At 43.2% G+C, this 6,306-nt stretch overlaps 1 non-coding gene across 1 annotated transcript; it reads right to left on the reverse strand.

Annotated features, from left to right (window-relative positions):
• Positions 1–5,201: 5,201 nt before the first annotated feature.
• Positions 5,202–5,274, reverse strand: TRNAG-UCC (transfer RNA glycine (anticodon UCC)). The gene has a single exon. It is a non-coding gene; the product is annotated as a tRNA-Gly (tRNA).
• Positions 5,275–6,306: the final 1,032 nt, after the last annotated feature.

Consider the following 6,306-nt stretch of genomic DNA (forward strand, 5'->3'; position numbering starts at 1 on the left):
CTGTGATGAAAGTCCCTAAAGAAATGTCACACATTACAAATTCATCCTGAGACTGTAACTGGAGGCCGCCTTCCCTGTGTTCTCAATGAGACATCAGGGGTTCTTTCTGGGATGCTGCACCCCCTGAGAGCATCAACTCATGACTGGTGTGCCACAGAATGCTGGCTGTTTCACAGTGTTAGCGTGCATCAGCATCACCCGGGAGCTTGTCAGGCCACCTGAGTCTCCAGTCCCAACCCAAAGATTTGGCCTTAGGAGTTCTGGGGTGGGGCTTAGAAATCTGCCTGTTGAACATATCTTCCAGGTGATTCTACTGCAGGGAATCCAAAGAGTTAGTGTTTAGATCAGAATAGACTCCCCAACCGCAGACTTGATTTGGACACCTTTGCCACCAGGTGTCTTGTGGCAGAACCCAGGCAACAGTCAGCATGCGTGTTATATCTCCCCACTCTTTACCATACAGTTGGATACCAGCGTGAGGGCCCTGGAGGCCTGGTGCCTTCTGAGTCGATCACTTTAGGGATGCTTCAGCTCACCTGCATCAAAAGGCAGGAGTAAAAGTTTACTCTGCTCTTTTGGATTTCCTTCTTGGTGCTTGTGGATAGGTTTGTAGTCCTGTGTGTATGTACGTGTGTCTGTATGCATACATGCACACACTCACGTGTATTTTGGTTGCATTTGCATGCATTTTTGTTTCATTATTTGCTTAAATCTCAAATTATTTTTTCAGACAAGGCATTCTGTAAACATCCTTTTCACCCCACTTTACCCTCATTCTCACTTCTCTCCTAGCCTCACTCCCAGCTAGACTTCCTAAAGCAAATGTGCTCTGTCATCAGCCCTCTGAAGTCCTGCGAATTGTCATCCAGCTAAAACCTCAAGTTTCAGTAATAAGCTTAGAACACTGAGCTTCATTGAGGGAGCCTTCCCTACGTCTCATCTATTTCCAATTAAGAAGCTCAAACCATGTCCAGAGTTTGAAAGAATTTCTTCTGACACCACAGAACAAGAGTAACTCTTATTTATTGATTTGCCTCAAAGCAAATGGCTTTTAAATAAAGCATCACAGATACTGTAGAAATCTCTCCTCCGCATCTTCATGCTCCTCTACTACTCCCCGGCAGCAACCATTATCCCAAAACTGATGTCTGGCATATTTGTCTCAACCCTATTTTTTTTGTTTATCTTCTATGTATACATATCCATAGGCAACACCATATATTGTTTCCTGAATTGTTTTCTAAGTTGTTTCTAATTTATACTAATAGTATTCTTCATCATTCGGCAGTCTTAATTATTATTCTTCAACCTGATTTTTGCAGGTTTATAATATAAACATTATATTTTTAAGATCTATCTTTCTTTGCCTCTTGTAGGTCAAACCCACTTCTCTTAGCTGCCATAGAGTATTCCTTCATCTGAGCATGCTGTTTCTCTGTTTAGGTCTCCCCATTGCTTCACCATTTAATGCAATAATCTGGTGACTTGACTGCAACTGTTCATGTTTCCTCCATGTGCACACGTGCTGAGGCTTCTTCTGGGTAAATACCTAGAGGAGGACTTGCTGAGTCTTAGACTATGTACGTTTTGAATTAGGTTTGGGCAGACACTGACAAATTTCTCTACTCAGTGCTTATACCAATATGTGAGAGCTGCCTTTTCCTATGTCCCCACCAAAACTTAGTATTGCCAAACTATATACATTTCTACAAGCACAATTGCAGTCTCTTATCCAACTAGAGTTGGGAGGGGATCAGACTCTTCCTTTCACAAAATTTTCCAGAAGGACCTAGGCTTAAGTGGTCAACCCACAAAATAAAGGAGTGAGATGAATTTAAACCTAGGGAATTCAGGTCTGCAAGAAAGTGTTGTAAAAACACAATAAAACTTCATCTATTGAGCTCTCCTTAAAATGCATACAAAGCAGTAAAAAAGCAGAAAAACCAAATTAGAGTCTGTTTTTAATTGCAGCAGTTTACACCAATAGCAAAGGAAAATAAATGTTAAGTTGCTGGGCCTCAACTATTCCAAATCCCTTGATTTGGGGTATATGTGAGGCTTAACTACAAGCATAGCATTACAGGACGGTTGGTTGTGGCTGGAGCCTCTCTCTTCTGGGCTTTGCTGAAATTGTAAATACTCAGTTATGCATTGCCAGTCACCTCACTTTCATTTTTAGCTTGCTTAACCTATGTCTTAACACTCCCCCCAGCCCCACTGCCAACATATTTTATTTTTCTTTCATTGAACATGCAAAGATAAACTTGAGGCCAGTCCTCATTTGAATTATTATGCTGTCTGCACTTGAGAAGCCTATATTAATGAAGACTTGTAGGAACTGAATAATTGATGCATGTGTATTTCTGAGCTTAATTATCAGCAAAACAAATTCTCTTCTTTCTTTCCCTTTTGTGTTTATAGACATTGTCTGAGTGGCTGCTCTGAAGGTCACACAGCCAGATTAGTTGCAGGAAAGCTTAGACTGCAGGTCTCACCCTGTCCTCTGGTCCTCCAAAGTCTGGGCGGATAACAACGTCCAGATGTCTATCTGGAGAAAATTCAACTAGTTATTGATCCTCTTTGATAAGAAAAGCTCTTGTCCCATGCAAAGCTGATGAAAATGACGTCTCTCTCCTCCAGGCGTTCACAACTTAGTAACAGTAACAGAGCTCATGTAAATAACTCTAATACCAGGAAGATAGTTATTGGATGAAAAGTGAACCAGGAGACCATAACAAAATAGCCATCTGAAACTGCCCTCAATTCTCTGAAGAGGAAAATCTGAACTTAAAGCCTGTGAAAGCACTTAGTAACATGCAGAGCACTAAATGAATGTAAAACAGTATGTCTCCCCTGAGAGATGAGGTTAAAATATAGACTGTTGGGCCCCACTCCCCAAAACAACTGACTTAGAATCTGTAGCTGGGGCCTGGTAATCTGCATTTTTAGACTGTTTCCCTGCATCAGTGGTTCTCCAGCTGTATTTGCATCAGAATCTCCTGGAGGGCCTGTGAAAACACAGGCTGCTGGGCCCCAGCACAGTTTCTGATTCAGAGGTTTTTGAATCTGCATTTCTAATAGAGTTCCCAGATGATGCTGATCCAGGGTTTGTACTTTGAAAATCACTCCCTGAGCGATTCTTATGAACAGTGGCATTTAAAAACTACTGACCTGAGACATTATTTGCTTTAGATTGTGTCACCCAGAAATGAAACTATGAAAAGCAAAAAGCTAGCAAAGAGGATAGAAACTAGCAGGGGTGAAGAGGAACCTGACTCTCTAGCCAGTTTGCATATGATACAGAATTCTCATCATCCTTGGATCTTACTGAAGAAAGAAGACATACCTGCTTGGTCTCTAGGATAGTTACAATCTAATGGGAATCTTCAAACATACAATAAAAACTTATAATTGACAGAAACAGAGACATACACCAGAGGCTTGTTACATAAGCGTCATTTGGAGGAGTAATTTCCTTGGGAAAAAAACTTGTGAATTTGTTACAGGGTTTGTACAAGGATGTCTCTTGGACAATGGATCCATGTAAACGGGGTTCCATACTGGAGCCTGGTTGTAGTGAGGTTCCAGTCTTCTCTTCCAGCTCTGGAGATAAGATCTTATTCTAAGCATCGTTGCTGTGGATTGAGGGGCCCAGTGGAGATTACTGGAATGACATTACTCACAGCCACTAATTTTAAAGACATAACACGTTAGGGCTGGAGGGGATCACAGAGCTGATGTAGTCCATTATTGTATGGATTGGGTTGCAGAAATTGACAAGGAAAGTAACTTATTCAAGTTCAAGGGAGAATTTACAAATCCCTGGACATTCAAGAAAAGGTATTGAGAAAGGTGAGGCATGAGGTTTGGCAAAAATATGAAGACAAATCCAGAAAACACAGCAAAAGAAAGTGCAAGATGTTAATGAGTGGAAGACGGCAGACCCCCTGCTTGGTGGTAGGAATGGACATGGACGGTATTATCTGGACAAAAGAGGAAGGAAGGGATAAATACAAATGAGGCAGAGAGAGAGAGAGAGAGAGATGGAGAGCAGTGGTGTTTTCAACATGCAATCATTTCACAGACTTAAAACCAAACAGAGAACAGGGAAATTGGAAATTATTGGCCAACTATATCAGAATCTGTCTATATGACAAATTCAGATTCCCTGGCCTCAATGTACCAGGAGTCTACAATTTCCCACCACGTGATTTTTACACAAGTAAAGTTTTGAACTACTGCTCTACTTCATTAAGTAAAGACTCCATTTCTCTTCTCCTTGCTTGTTTCCCAGGAAAGGCATCATCTCCATTAGATGCCTGAGCCTGGTCTCCCAGCTTTACTTTGGATACCTCCAAGGACAGAAAGCTCATTCTCTCAAAGGCAGGCTCATTCTGTTCTCATGTGTTGACTTAGGTTAAGTGGTCCTCCTGGCCCTAAAGCGCAGGGTGGCACACGCCTTGGGAGCAGAAGTGCCATTCTGAAGGAAAGGTGTGTGGAGCCCTGACATCTCTCAGGCTCTTACCTTCCTCTCTCTGTCTCACGATTTCTTTAACCATCACCTGGAGATGATAACAGCTCCTACCTCGTAGGGCTGTTTTGGAAAGTTTTAGTTAGTTAACACATGTAGAGCATTTACAGTGGTAGCTGGCATGTCAGAACAGCCAGGGTTGGCTGTGCTCAGAAGGGCCCTTTGTTTGTTTTAATGCTCTGCTGTCTCCATCTTGAAATTCTTAATAATTTTTGAGCAAGAGACCTCACATTTTCCTTTTGCACTGGGCCCTGCAGACTATGTAGCCGATCCTGGGGAGAACCCAGTATATGGTAACACTTGTAAGTTGGCATCGTTGCTCTAACATTTTGAAAAGTTTAAATCAATAATATGTTTTTTTTTTTAACCTTGGCTCCAGGATGGTGTATCACATTCATAGTTAAGTATTGGGTCTCTCCTTCACCAAAAGCCCAAGCTTATACTTCCCATGGTAGGAGGGTCTCTCCAGGTTCCAGCCCTGAATGAGGACTTCCCTAGCACTGGCATGAGCTGCCCCTGCCCTTGTTTCTCACTGTCCCATGTGTTGAACCCAGCTCTCTTGTGCCAGTCCCTGCACAGACCGCTCCTATGTGTAGGGCATCCGCATTTCAGTTCTTTTTGAAACCTGAATCTTTTTTTTTTTTGGCTGTGCTACATGTGGGGATCTTAGTTCCCCAACCAGGGATCGAACCTGTGACCCCTGCAGTGGAAGTGCAGGGTCTTAACCATTGGACCACCAGGGAAGTCCCCTCAGTTCCTTTTCAGACATCATGTTGAAACACTGATTCCAGAGCACAGGGGTGTGCCCAGGAGGCCAGGTCTCTAATAATGTTCAGCAGTAGTCACAAGCTGCCAGCTATACCAATTTTGAGTACCTTGGCATGAACTTGGATCACCAGCCTAGACTCTCAGCATGGTCATTTTATTTTTGGAGTCCTGTTTCCTGCATGGCCCACTCCAATATATACTCTTGCTTCAAGTCTCAGAAGCCAGTTTTGGGAGAACAGATCCACCGCTCCCAGAATCTTTATGAGAATTAATCCATCTTCTTCCCAGGGACCAGTTTTCACACCAGTGTTCTCAATCAGACATCGTCTCCATAGAGTAAAGGAAGTTGTTATGATACCCTGATCCCAAGGCACTGCTGCCCTACATTTGTTTAAGCAATATGCCCCCTGGGTTAAACCCTTTGTAGGGCAGAGAAGTCACTGCAACTCAGTCCACATCCTTCTCCCCATAACTCTCATCCGTTAGATCTGTCCTGACCTCTGGCTGAATTCTTCTTCAATTTGAATCTCCTTCAAGAACTTAAAAGCAGCGTGTGTGCAGGACACAGCACGTCTGCCGAGATGACAAAGTGGTAAATGGCTGAACAAGCCAATGCCCAGAGGGGTCTCACCCGCTATGATGTGCTTTGAAGGCAGTTCTCAGAGGAAGTGAAGTCAAATACTAAACAGTCCTTCCTGACCTTGAGCCGTGTCCTTCCTTGCACTGAGCCCCAAACACCTGATTCCTCTCCAGGAAACATTCTATCTTCTCCGTGTGTTGGCTTCTTACTGTCTTCCCTGGTTTTCTGCCATCTGCTCAGCTGGCCATTGCAGTTTGCAGAGACCACAGTGGGATGACGTGTACTCTCTCAGAAGTGCTAGCTGTCTCTAGGTGGAAGAGGGATTTGGGGAGAAAACATGCTGGATTTTCATTTATTTGTAATTGTAAACAGCTTGAAATGAGCGTGCCACGAACTCTGATTTCATCCCTCTAGAGGGAGCCAGGCT

Source organism: Aethalodelphis obliquidens, unplaced genomic scaffold, assembly GCF_003676395.1.
Source record: "Aethalodelphis obliquidens isolate GAN/ISIS:26980383/991018 unplaced genomic scaffold, ASM367639v1 scaffold49, whole genome shotgun sequence".
Lineage (NCBI taxonomy): Eukaryota > Metazoa > Chordata > Mammalia > Artiodactyla > Delphinidae > Aethalodelphis > Aethalodelphis obliquidens.